Source organism: Rutidosis leptorrhynchoides, chromosome 4 (assembly GCF_046630445.1).
Source record: "Rutidosis leptorrhynchoides isolate AG116_Rl617_1_P2 chromosome 4, CSIRO_AGI_Rlap_v1, whole genome shotgun sequence".
Classification (NCBI taxonomy): Eukaryota; Viridiplantae; Streptophyta; class Magnoliopsida; order Asterales; family Asteraceae; genus Rutidosis; species Rutidosis leptorrhynchoides.
The window spans coordinates 418,791,258-418,806,602 of NC_092336.1; positions in this window are offsets into that span (position 1 = coordinate 418,791,258).

Below are 15,345 nucleotides of genomic sequence, written 5' to 3' on the forward strand. Positions count from 1 at the left end.
TACTTTGTGCGCAAGTGTTCTATTTACATTATCATATCATGATTTTGTGGTACTTATATATGCTTGCATTACTTAATCAACATGTGTTGTGCTGTTTTCATGTTGGTTGTTATATACTATATTATTATTATTTGCATAATGGATTTTGACTTGAGTCAAAATGTTTGTATAGAACATCATGGCCAACGGGAGATCTATCCCCACCGCGGCACAAATTGAAGAAATGATTAACGAGCGAGTCGCTGCTGCACTAGCTGAAAGACAACCCCAAGTTCCACCACCACCGCCTGTCAATCCACCTGTCGTCCGAGATGGGTGTACTTACAAGGAATTCCAAAACTGCAAGCCACACTACTTCAGTGGCACTGAGGGACCCGTCGGTCTCACCAGATGGTTCGAAAAGTTGGAATCGGTATTCAGGGTTAGCAATTGTTCTGAGGCTAACAAAACGAAATTTGCATCTTGCACGCTGTCTGATGGCGCGCTCACATGGTGGAATACCATGGCCCAAGCGAAAGGAATTGATGAGGCGTATGCTACGCCTTGGGAAGAATTTAAATGTGCTATGATCGAGGAATACTGTCCGAGAACCGAGATTCAAAAGATGGAAATCGAATTTATGCAATTGAAAACCGTAGGGAACGACCTTAACAGCTACAACCGTAGGTTTTTGGAATTGGCTCTTATGTGTCCAACCATGGTCACCCCCGAATTTAAGCGTTTGGAGAAATACTTCTCGGGACTTCCTAAGTCCATCAAGGGTAATGTTACCTCATCCAAACCACCAAGTGTTCCCGAAGCAATGCGCATGGCGCATACTCTCTTGAATCAAATCATCCTGGACGAGCCGGAGAAGGCTAAGTTTGAAACTGTTAGTGGCGAAAAGAGGAAATGGGACAACAACCACAACAACAACAGGGGTAGGAACTATGATCAAAACCCGGCAAAACGACATGAAGGGTTCAGGCAAAACAACAACATGCACAACAACAACACCAACCCCAACAACAACAACCGCACCAATCCGAACTACAAAGGAACCTTACCACAATGCAATAGGTGCTACAAGCACCACACTGGGTATTGCAATGTTATCTGTGAGAAGTGCCAACGATCTGGACATGTTGGCAAGGATTGCAAGGTTACCACTTTGAATGTGAAGCCAAACCACAACAACAATGGGCCTAAGAAGTGTTATGAATGTGGAAAGACGGGCCATTTCAGAAACGAGTGTCCTAACAAGCGTAAGGATGGCGGACCACCGCGTGCTAGAGCCTTCAACGTTAATGCAAGGGACGCTCGCGACAACCCCGACTTGGTGACAGGTATATTCAAGATCAACAATCTTTTAGCTTCTGTCCTATTTGATACTGGTGCCGATAGGAGCTATGTGTGTAGACATTTTTGTGATAAGTTAGATTGGTCGTTAGTTCCTTTGAAGGAAAGTATGCTTGTCGAGGTCGCCAATGGAAAACTTGAAAAGGTTGACCATATTAGTCGTGGAGCTATTATCAACATAGCTGGTGCAGATTTCGAAATTGATTTGATACCTATCAAACTGGGAAGTTTTGACGCGATCGTCGGTATGGATTGGTTGAGCAAGATAAAGGCCGATGTTGTCTGTGGAGATAAAGCACTTCGCATACCACAAGGAGATGGCGAACCACTGGTTATCTATGGAGAGAGATGTACCTCGAAGTTGAACCTCATTAGTTGCGTGAAAGCGCAAAAGATTATGAAGAAGGGACGCTTTGCTGTCCTAGCACATGTGAAAGCGGTAGAAACTGAGATGAAGAACGTGAACGACGTTCGAATTGTGAACGAATTTTCTGATGTCTTCCCAGAGGAATTGCCTGGATTACCGCCGCAGAGAGCAGTAGAGTTTCAGATTGACTTAGTGCCAGGAGCTGCACCTGTAGCTCGCGCACCTTATAGACTCGCACCTTCCGAGATGCAAGAATTACAGAGTCAACTACAAGAGCTATTAGATCGAGGGTTTATCCAACCAAGCTTCTCGCCTTGGGGCGCACCTGTGTTGTTTGTAAAGAAGAAGGATGGATCCTTCTGTATGTGTATCGACTACCGTGAACTCAACAAATTGACTATCAAGAATCGATATCCTCTTCCACGAATTGATGATCTTTTTGATCAACTACAAGGATCGAGCGTTTATTCAAAGATCGATTTGCGATCCGGATATCACCAGCTGAGGGTGAAGGAAAGTGACGTGATGAAAACTGCATTCAGGACCCGTTATGGTCATTATGAGTTCCTCGTGATGCCATTCGGTTTGACAAATGCACCTGCCGTGTTCATGGATCTCATGAATCGTGTCTGCAAGCCTTACTTGGATAAGTTTGTTATCGTCTTCATAGATGATATCCTCATCTACTCTAAGAGCGAAGAAGAACATGAGCAACACCTTCGGCTAGTGCTTGAACTCTTAAGACAAGAGCAACTTTACGCCAAATTCTCCAAGTGCGAATTTTGGTTGAAGGAAGTACAGTTTTTGGGTCATGTTGTGAGCGACCTGGGTATCAAAGTTGATCCCGCCAAGATTGAAGCCATCAGCAAGTGGGAGACCCCCACTACTCCAACGCATATTCGCCAATTTCTAGGTCTCGCCGGTTATTATCGAAGGTTTATCGAAGGATTTTCTCTGATTGCGCGTCCTTTGACCGCACTGACTCACAAGGGCAAGAAGTTCATTTGGGAACCCACACACGAATCAACATTCCAAACTTTGAAGAAGAAGTTAACCTCCGCACCTATCCTATCACTTCCTGAAGGCAGTGACGACTTTGTTGTTTATTGCGATGCATCGAAGAGTGGTTTTGGTTGTGTACTGATGCAACGATCAAGGGTTATTGCCTATGCCTCCCGCCAATTGAAGATTCACGAGCGGAACTACACTACACATGATCTTGAACTTGGAGCCGTTGTCTTTGCACTCAAATTGTGGAGACATTATTTGTATGGAACTAAGAGCACTATCTTCACCGATCACAAGAGTCTCCAGCACATCTTCGATCAGAAGCAATTGAATATGAGACAGCGTCGATGGATCGAGACGCTCAACGACTACGATTGTGAACTCCGTTATCACCCTGGCAAGGCCAATGTTGTAGCTGACGCTTTAAGCCGAAAGGAGAGGACGGCACCTCTCCGTGTTAGGGCTCTGAACATCACCATCCACTCGAACCTCAACAACCAGATCAGAGTAGCCCAAGTTGAGGCTCTCAAGGAGGAGAACATATCTCACGAGCATTTGAACATACTTGTCTCTCGATTCGAGGTTAGAGAGTCTGGACTCCGATGTTATGCCGGAAGAATTTGGGTACCTTACTATGGAGATCTACGAAGCCTGATACTTGATGAAGCACACAAATCGAGATATTCGATTCACCCCGGTGCAGGTAAGATGTACCACGACCTTAAAGAACAGTATTGGTGGCCGAATCTTAAGAAGGACGTTGCGACTTATGTTGGTAAGTGTTTGACTTGCTCGAAGGTTAAAGCCGAACATCAGAGACCTTCTGGGTTACTTCAACAGCCGGAAATCCCACAATGTAAGTGGGAAAGGATCACAATGGATTTCATTACTAAGCTGCCGAAGACGGTGGGCGGATGCGATACTATTTGGGTTATTGTTGACCGCCTCACCAAATCTGCACACTTCCTAGCGATGAAGGAAACTGATACAATGGAAAGACTTGCTCAGCTGTACATCAAAGAGGTTGTATCTCGTCATGGTGTACCTTTATCAATCATCTCCGATCGCGATCCCCGTTTTTCTTCCAGATTTTGGCGTTCTTTGCAAGAAGCCATGGGAACTCGTCTTGACATGAGTACTGCTTATCATCCTCAGACTGACGGGCAAAGTGAACGAACGATTCAGACCTTGGAGGACATGCTGCGTGCATGTGTCATTGATTTTGGAAAGGCCTGGGAAAGGCATTTGCCACTCGCCGAATTCTCGTACAATAACAGTTATCACTCAAGCATTAATGCTGCACCTTTTGAAGCATTGTATGGTCGTAAGTGCCGATCTCCCATTTGTTGGGCCGAAGTAGGTGAAAAGCAAATCACCGGACCCGAGGTAGTTCACGAAACCACGGAGAAGATTGCTCAGATCCAAGCTAGACTTAAGACTGCCCGTGATCGCCAAAAGAGCTATGCCGATCTTAAACGGAAAGACTTTGAATTTAATGTTGGTGATCGTGTAATGTTGAAGGTTGCACCTTGGAAAGGTGTGATCCGTTTTGGAAAACGTGGAAAGTTGAACCCACGATACATTGGTCCATTCGAGATCTTGGAACGTGTTGGACCAGTTGCATACCGTTTGGATCTACCAGCACAATTGAGCTCAGTTCATCCTACCTTCCATGTGTCAAACTTGAAGAAGTGCCTTGCTGCACCCGAACTCATCATACCATTGGAAGAACTTACTATTGATGACAAACTCCACTTTGTGGAGGAACCTGTTGAGATTATGGATCGTGAGATCAAAACTTTGAAACGCAACAAGATTCCGATTGTACGAGTACGATGGAATGCCAAACGAGGACCTGAGTTTACTTGGGAGCGAGAGGATCAAATGATGCGAAAGTATCCTCATCTTTTCCCGACTCCTCCATCTACTTCAGCTTAAAATTTCGGGACGAAATTTTCTTTAACAGGTGGGTAATGTAACGACCCTGGTTTTACCAACGTTATTTATTAATAATTATTATTATTAATACGCTTGATTAAACAAATGTATGTTATTACATTTACATGTTGCTTTAATTGCCCGTACTTGAACTTTAAATGCCCGAAACGTCTTTGTGACACCCGGAACTTGCACGAATAATATTTTAAGATATTATTTACATTCATGATTAATTTTATTAATCATTTTAATTAACTAAGGCCTTTAGTTAGTTACTTGGGCTTTATTTGGTTTAACTAGAGATTTATTGAACTTGGGCTTTAATTAATGAAATGGACTCATGACTTGGGCTTCCAAGCCCACCCTACTTCTTTTAATGGACATTAAGCCCACTCTTACAAGTGTAAGTGATACTTGAACATTAACTAGCTAGTTTTGGTTCACTTGGAATCTAGTTAACATACACTTCCCATGCATGCATCCCCATTATCCAACTTTATGAACTTTACATGCTAATAACCATTAAACTTAACCTCCCCCCCTCCCTTTTCAGCTGAATGCCGAACCCATAGTGCCACATTAGTGGTGTTTTGATTTCATTTATTCATTACTTCATTCCTTGTATCTCTCATTCAAACACACACACACATTACTTTCAATTTTCTTCTCTCTTTTTCTCTCAAGTTCTTCTTTCTTTCTTGTAAGTAACAACTTCTTTTCTTCTTTTCTTTGTTGGTAAAAACTGATTTCTACATGAACATAATCATCATCAATCTTTGTTGTTAAAACTTTTGTTACTTGTTCTTCTTTAAAGTTATTTACTTGTAGGTTACTAAGTTGTTTACTTACTTACTTTCATGTTACAAGATCAAACTTCTTAGTTTGATTCTTCATTTATATCTTGTATTTAACAAGAACATCAAGAACATAATCTCTCTAGTTATGTTCTACATATTTTGTTTCAAAAGATTTAAAGTTTATAATCTTTATAATTGTTACTTGTGTTCTTGTTTGTTGTATGTTACTAGAATACCACCTTCATGGTTGGTTTAGGCTTATCATTCATTTTCTTTATTTCTTATTGTTAGTTGCTTACTACACATTTGAACAAGGACATGAAACCAACAAGAGCTTACACTTTGGTGCAAGTATCATGGATCCAACACTTGGTTGTGATCTTTCTTAGTGTTCATGAACTTGTTCATAAACTTACATGTAACCTTGGTTCATCAAACACTTACAACACTTGCACTTGAGTTATGATGGACAAACCTTGGTCAAAATGATGTTAACACATCAACGAGTTGTACACTTGAAGCTATACGCATCAAGGATGAGAACCGTGATGAACATCAAGCACCGAGACAACCGGAACTCTCCAAAACCCACTGTTCTGTCCAAAACCTACTGACCTGATGCTTCTGGAACAGACCAGTAGACCTGGGCTGTTCTAACCTTGATTTTTAGATAGAACTTTTCGAGTAGATAACTTTTCATATAGGACTCGTCTTAATCCGAGTTACGGTTTAGGATTTATGGCCCTCCGATCGTTACCATGTCCTTTAACGTTGTGCAGAAATTTCTGACCTACTCGCACTTAGACCGTCGCCACGGTCAAACCAAGACGAGTTTGCTTCTGTAAATTTTACCACACTTAAGGGACTCATAGACGGAGCCATGACCACTGGTCTCACCTTAATTCAGTAAGGGTAGAGGCCGTGGTGACTGACCGAAGTCAGCCTTTGTTTTAAACGACTTTCATAAACGAGTCTTACTTGTTACCTTTTGTTTAATGATGATTGATGATGACCCTTATGACCTTAATTACGTACTTGTAAACCTTTTGAGACGACTTATTGACATAGTGCTATTTGACTTAGGTTGAGGACGTTTGGACCGTTACTTGCACACCACTTTCCGACTACTACCTTACCATTACTACTAATCATTGTGAGTTATAGCATTCCCTTTTTACTTTAACTTATTTTGGGAACTGAGAATACATGCGGATTTTATGTTTTACATACTAGGCACGAGTACTTAAACTTTATATATGTGTGGGTTATATAACGGCAGAAACATTCCCTTTAGCTCGGTAACGTTTAATCATTGGTTTTTGAACCGTGAACGCGAATCTTAGATATGGATCCATAGGGTTTGACATCCCCACTCGGGCTAGTAGCGCTAGCATTTAACGAGTGTTTAATACTTCGAGGTTATACGCACTTGCCAAGTGCACTTTAAGGGGGTACATTAAACGTTAAGTTAGTTACCGGGTGCCCACGGTTAAGCATATACTTTTACATACTTTGGAAACGCTCGTTGTAGCACTGAAATCTCGTGGCCTACTTACGTTACTGTTATACTTAAACTATAGCTCACCAACCTTTGTGTTGACCTTTTTAAGCATGTATTTTCTCAGGTGCTTGAAGTCGCTTCCGCTATCTTACTAGTCGTGCTGTAGAACCCGCTGCCTAGAGTTGTTATCGCATGACTACTTATGTTGCATTCAAACTTTTTACTTATGAACTTATGTTATGTAACGACCATTATGGTCACGTACACTTATTTAATGCTTCTACTTAGTGAAGCATACTTTGATTTGTAAAACAATTGACGTATGTTATGACGTCACTTTTATTTATGAATGTAAACTCTGTTTTGAAAACGCATATAGTACTTAACCTTGTAATGATCCTGTTGTTGATGGTCCGTACATGATGATTTAGTACGGGGCGTCACACTAATGGTGACATAAACGCTCAAGGTTTCAAATAAACTTAGTAATGTTCGTTGCACATTTCAGGTATCCAACTTACTGAAATGCTTGTACGACTAAAATATCACAATCCCTTTTAAGTAAACCTAGTCAGATGACACTCCTGTTATTCCTTTGAATAACCTTCGCATTGATAATAAAATGCACTTCATTGAAGAACCTATAAGATTTATGAATCGTGAGATCAACACTTGAAACAGGACAACATTTCCCATTGCCAAAATCCGTTGAAATTCATGTAGAGGCCCCGAGTATACCTGGGAACGTGAAGACCAAATGAGACGAAAATATCCACATCTCTTCACTACCGCAAATGCATCCGAGAAGTCCACCTAAAACTTCGGGACGAAGTTTTATTAACAGGGAGGTACTATAACAACCCTCACTTTTCCGTTTCGAATGTACCAGATTTCCCTTAGAGTTCATTGCCTGATCCTGTGTATTCGATTTAGGGTTATTATCCATATACGATTAATGAACCATAATTAAAACTTGTATTAAATAATCGTATTTATTACTTAAACCCTAACCCTAATATTAAACTAATAATATTAACCCTAATCTCATAAACACTGGTTCTAATACTAAATTTATTATATAAACTATATGTAATAAAATCTGACATTTATATAACATTTAATTAAAATGAGAACTAAACTAAATCCTAACAAAAGGTCATGGATAAAATATAAATAAATAAATAAAAGTAAAAAAAAATATAATATATTTATTATATAAATACATAATTTCCGGAAGAAAAAAAATACATGTATAATTAAATAAAAATCGGCTAGATTAAATAAAAGGAATAGAAATATAAACTTGATCTAAGCTAAACATAATTCCTAATCCATCTCTAACTACTTGCATTCCAATCCAAATATAATTCCTTGATCGCCAAGAATCCTAGCATGAATCCAATATTTAAAGCCTCATATCTTTCCTTTGTTGTATCACAACTTCCATGCACATAAACCCCAAAAAAAACATGCTGTATAAATCGACTGAACTGCAGCCATTTTTTTCCTCCTTTAGTCGACACACCCACACCTCCCTTTTTCTGTGTTTACTCGACTTCCATCACCCCTCCACAAGGCTGCTGCAGTCGACCAAAAACAACCTGCAAACTCGCCACTTCCTGCTGTGTTTTTGCAGCCCATTCGCCACCTTTCTGCAGCTAAAACATTCGCTCATAAACAGCCCATCCTGCAGTCTTTATTCTTCTTAATTGCGAGTGAAAACAGCCCCTATAACCTGCAATTATTCTGCTACAAACACGCGATCAAAACAGCCTTCAAAGTGCTTATTGTTGCTGCGTTTTGTTGTTGTTTCTGTCGAGCCAAAACAGCCCTCTCCTGCTGCAATTTATCGCCATCAAAAGACAGCCCAAGATCGATTTGTATTGCTCTGATTTTGCTGCTGTTTTTGTTGTTCTATCGTGACCAAAGAGAACCCAAAAACCCATACGTTTGATCGTGATTGTTCCTGCCTTTTTCCTGCCTGTTTGCGTGACCACATCAGCCCAAGAAACCCTTGTATGGGTCGTGCTTTTCTGCTGTAAATCAGCTCCTGTTTTGGTTCCAATCAACACCCTTTTTCTTGATCCTCATCATCTAAAGGTATCCCTAAACCCTAGTGTTAATTATACACTTAAATTGTTTTAGTTATTATGATTTAACAGAGAAAATTTTATGGTTAATAAGATTATGAATAAGATAAATAAATGGGTAAAACTATTATGGATACCAAGGAGTTAATGATGATTAACAAGTATAAGTTGTTAGATTATGATTAAGTATTATGATAAAGGATTATGAATTTGAATATGATTTAAATATTGTGATTAAAAAGAGTTATAGACATGAATATGAATTATAAGATTGAGCTTGATGGATTAAAAGTATTATGAATAAAATATAAAACTAGTTAATATGATCAAGTATGAATTAAATATGATTATATTATTGAAGTGAGTTATATAGATAGTGGTTATGAAAATTATAGGTTATGAGTGAACCTAGATAATAATAATAATAATAATAATAATAATAATAATAATAATAATAATAATAAGTTAAAAGATTATGATCATGATCATTGTATATCAAGATAATGATGATTAAAAGTAAAAGTTATGAATAAGAATAATTATTATGGTGTATGATTATGATTAAAAAGATTAGGGTTTTGATTATTAAGTAGCTAATAATAATAATTGATTAGTAAATAATAATGATTATGATATAGATTATGAAAAGGAATTCTTTATGTAATAAAGATTAGGGTTATAAGTTTGGATAATACATATGGATAATAAGGATTAGAGTTAATGAATTATTAGTTATTATGTTAAAAAGTTATGATTTTATGTGATTGAAAGATATAATGAAGGATAAGGTGATGATTAATAGAGATTGTAAACTTAAACGTATATGGTTAGTAAGATTACCAATGGTGATTAAGGTTATTAGGTTAAGATTATGATAAAAGATTATGATTATGGATTAGTAAAGTAATTATGATCATGGTGTACGTGCATGCATGCATGCATACGTACGTATGTGCATGTATACACTGTATGTATATGTGTGTGTGTATATATATATACATACGTGTATATGTATGTGTATATATGTATGTATATGCACGTGTGTATGTATGTATGAATGTGTATTATGTAAGTATTATAATAAGTTAGTAAATATAATAATAAAAAGTAATAAGTATATATATTTATCATCTTACACTTATATATATGTAACACATATACCTAATATATATATAGTACCATATAGTTATGAACACATACATGTATAATAATAAAGAATGTATATATATGTGTGTATCACATAGATATAATTATATACGTAACATATAATGATAACTTACACAATGGTTGAATAATTAAAGATTAATAATACTATTACTAGTATAACCTATACACATACCTATATAGTAATACTTAATAACACTAATTATATTATCACTCATATAAATATAACTTTCTCGAAAACTGTCACTGTTAATATAGTTCACTGTATTAATAAACAAAAATAAACAAACTTTATGTCTATTAGACATTTACTAATCGAACATAATATCTCTAGGTTGAGATCTCCGTGTTCAACACTCCGATCATATAACTTGCGTGGAATATCTATCCGCTATCAAGGTGAACTTCATAGCCCCTCTTTTTACTATTTCTTAACTGTTTTATAACTTTGGGGTGAGACACATGCTTGCTTTTAAACTGTTTTACGCTTAGACACAAGTACTCAAACTTTATTTTGATCAGTTCAAACTGTTTGCTAACATGCTTTGATTCATGCTTAATCCCTACCATGATATCGTTAATTACTGGAATTTGGTAAGCTTAGTTATTGTGATAGCGCTATTGAGGGTGACGTCTCTATCCGGATGACCGCTGGTCAATGGATACATAATAACGATGAACGACACGAACGTGATGTGTTTAGGGTAACTAATGGTTAGTATCGATATCATATACACCAGCACTACTACCGAACTGATTAAACCGCTTATTTAAATCTTGTGGTCTAAAAACTTGTTATAATTATTAAACCTATGTTGTTCACTCAACCATTTTGGTTGACACTTTAAGCATGTTTTGTCTCAGGTACTTAAATATTTTGCTTCCGCTGTAGAACTCTGCTGTTACTTAGAAGTCAAGCCAAGCACTGGGACCAGAGTTAACATCCGTGTCAATGGCGATTTTGGCGGGGTGTTACACGTCGCTAATTCAGCAAGTGAATCAACCTCCTCAGATTTGCTTGATTCAGATGAATCTACGTGATTATCTTTACTTGTCATCGTACCTTCCTCCTCGATACCTAACTTACATAGGAATGGCAAAAAAAAACCCGTACCCGATAGGGAAAACCGAAACCCGATATTTTTGGGCCGAGTTTGGGCCGGGTAAATAGGTCTATGGTCGAGAATGACGATGGTTTTTAATTTTTTCGCAGGTCCGAGTCTGCGGATGGTTTTAGACACAAACGTAATTACCCGACCCATATACCCAAAAAAAGACATGAGTCCATATACCTAGTAGGTAGTCCCAATAACCCGGGTCGTAAACCCGATTACTCTCCCCGTATGCCCGATTACACAGCCCCTGTACCTGAAAAAAGACTCGAATACCTTTGGAAAAATTCGTGTACCCGATAATTCGTAAGTAAATGGGGACACAAATGCCTGTGGGCAAATCTGTTTACCCACTAGTTAGTTACTAAATGGGGACCCGACGGGTACAGATTTGGGACAAGTTTTTTTAGTCGGGTTCGAGTCTGGAATTACCTAAACCTGGCCCAAACCCGACCCGATGTCATCCCTAAATTTACGACTCCTTAGAACCATATGAGTAGGAAGAAATGCCGTTTTCTTTTTGTTTTTACCAGCCGAACTTTTCCTCGTCACTAATCACCACGCATGTTACGACAGGAGAAAGATTACACGTTTAAAGATCAAGAATCAGTCGAATATGTGAAAAAGATGAAAAATGATTATCGCCGTTTAATCACCCTTAATTTGTATTTCCTAATTTGTAACTTTCAGAATTACATAATCTGTTAGTTTTTCAAACGACAACTATAAGGACCAGTTGTTAACGTGCGTGGATGGATTTTTGTACCTGATTTTAAGCACCTTGACAACGACTCTTAAGGTTGTCGATAGAAAAATCATAATAGTGTTATAACTATTTTTTCCCATATAACCTTTTCTCTTTCTTTAAAAACTTTCACTCTTTCTTTTCTCATGTTTCATTATACATTAACAATATTCAAATTATATAGATATAATATAATTTTATTTTTTAACAGCAGTTCGAGAACACTAGAGAAACTAAAGTATCCACATGTTTATTTCCCGCAGTTATATAACTCGTCCTCAACTGCTTTCAGGAGAAAATCCGGCCCAATTCAGGGCAAATATGGAAGGTAAATTTAGTCAAATTTGTCATATTATCCCTAATCAATTAATAAAATTACAAAAATAAGAGAAGTATTCTAATTAGTTAATTGATGGTAAAACTGTAAATTATAGAAAAAGTATAGAAAATGTACAAGTAACGATCATTTTTTTTACAATTGTGTGACTTTTATTCCAAGAGATGAAGTACTCGGTATACAATTTTGTCGAAGTGATAACTATGCTACACGAACAAACTCTATACTAGCCAGTTATAATGGAGAAAGAAGTAAAGAAATGGGCGGTGCCCGAGGGTTGACGGAAAAGGAGCACGTGACAACGACGTGAGATAATAAAAATGGGTACAATAGTACTCTGTTAATCTGTTTCCAGTTTCCATGATCTTGTTTTCCTGTTTTCTTATAAGACACGTGTACGGCCTATTGGCTAACACATAACAACCAACCGAAGTTACAAATATCGTAATATATAGTGACACGTGTATGACCTACAATGGGTAGTGCTGTAACCGACTATGACCCCACGCAATATACTTGATGCTCTCCCCCTCAAAATAATCAACTCAGTAATTCTAATTCTAATCTAATTCTAATATAATAATAATAATAATAATAATAATAATAATAATAATAATTAATAATTAATAATTAATAATAATAATAATAATAATAATAATAATAATAATAATAATAATAATAATAATAATAATAATGACCATTATATTGTTCAAAAAGGAAGTGTAACTAGTGTGTGCGCATAATGCGCAATTCACTCGATACCAGGTCTTGCGCTTGGGGGGCTTGATTACCCGATGTTTTACAATCTATAAGGGAGTCAATGTGCTCGTTCATAGATGGTTTCCTCGCTTATCAAAAAATTAATAATAATAAAATAATAAAGTAGGCCGTTTTTTTGGGACGGATGGAATAATATACAACATGAAAGTTTCTTAATAGTAAATTTCAAAATTTATCGCGTAAGTAATTAAACACGTAAATATGTTTTGAAGCAATAAACTAGAATAATGCATGCAAATGAATCAGAATTTAAGTATGAAGCCGTAATTCTGTAACTATAAAACAAAAATAATTACTCCGTAGTTGTTGTGATTATTGTTTCGCCAACAAGGTAAATGATTCAAATACTTGATTTTTGTTAGAATATTAATATTAATATTAATATTCATTCTTGTGAAAACCTCATTTTATTTACCATTTGTTCTTGTTAATTACGGAGTAAAAAATTACGTCGTAAATAGTTAGAAACAATAGTATGTGCATATATATAAAATTCCAAACGCAAAATGCACGATGTATGTTGTACCAATCATATAGCAGAACTCGCTATTAAATGAAAAATTACAATCTGGAGCTAAGGAAAACAATTTTTAATAAAAGTAATATGAATTAAGGCGAAAATGCTCAATCTTAATTAGAAACTGCTGTATAACATAGACAACAAAAATAGATTAGATATTAATTAATATTAATGGCCGGACTCTTCAAATATTCTACGTTACGTAGTTATGTGTCACCTTTTGAGTTGGACGTATACAATTTTAGATTTCAATTAAATTGACAAGCAATATTGCATGATATGATATTATTGAGAAATAATTACATATGGAGTATATTTTAACTTTAAGAGATTAAAATTATATATATGAAGTCATGTACAGTATCATCTAAGTTTTTGTTCGTCGTCATCAGTATTAATTAAGAAATTACATATATATTTGTGTCACTTTATACTTTTTATGATGTTTTATCCGATTTTGATACACATAAACAAGTAAACAACATACCCATTTCGATGACATACAAAAGCGTTATCAATTAAGGATGATTAGTATAACATTAATAAATTTATGTGACCTTATGTATATTGTATAAACCCTATGAATATATAAATCTTAAATAGAACAACATAATTTTATACTGTTGTAATTTGATTGGTTTAATGCCAATGATATAAAGACCTTTAGAGATAATTATAATCAGTTTATTATATCGGGATTAACTGGGTCATAAGAATTGGATTATCTATACTGAAATTTTAACCGAGTAACGGGTTAATTGAACAAGTAAAATTTGATTATAAACATAAGAAAAATTAAGAAAAGGGTCCCCAAAACTTTAAAAGTAAATTGGACAACTCAATCCTTTATTGAGAAATAACAAAATAAGGTAAAAATAAAAGTAAAGGTACATGAAAATGATAGATGAATAAAAATGGTACATTTTGTTTAAAAGTTTAAGTGTGGATACATGTTGATAATCGTTGGTGTTAGGTATGGTGTCATGTGCACTAGCTTATGTCCCTTTTCCTTTCATAAGTTAGATCAACAACAAGTGTCGTCTTTCTTTTTCAATAAAGAAAGGTAACAAATTTAATATCTTTTAGATTTTTAGTAGTGCACGAAAAATATAATATAATTACTTTTAATTATATGATTCATATTGTATATCAACTTATTAAATTTTAAAATTTTAGTTAGAATCATGCACCATGCATTAGGCATAGGCAATTGCGCATATATTTACGCATTATAGTGCGTGCGTTAATGACGCAGTTTTACCATTCATGGTTACACGCTATTTTCTCCGTTCAGATTAATTGTTCAGTATTTCTTTTCGGACTGTCCCAAATTAATTTTACTTTCAAAAATAGAAAGTAAATTTAATGAAGTTTACAAAAATGTCCCTAATGAATTAATTAAATTACAAAAGTTAGAGGGCTTTCTAATTAATTGATTGGGGGTAAAACTGTAAAGTTAGAAAAAATACAGTGTGATAATGACATTTCTTAAACTGTGTGTTTTTTGTCTAAGGACAATTAATCTATGACGGAGGGAGTATTTGAAGTTATGTTTAGTGCGTGTACTATTCATGCGGTTACATAATTCTTGCGCATGATCCCGGTCAGTTTAGACAGATCTATCTATAAATGACCGAGATTCTTTTAT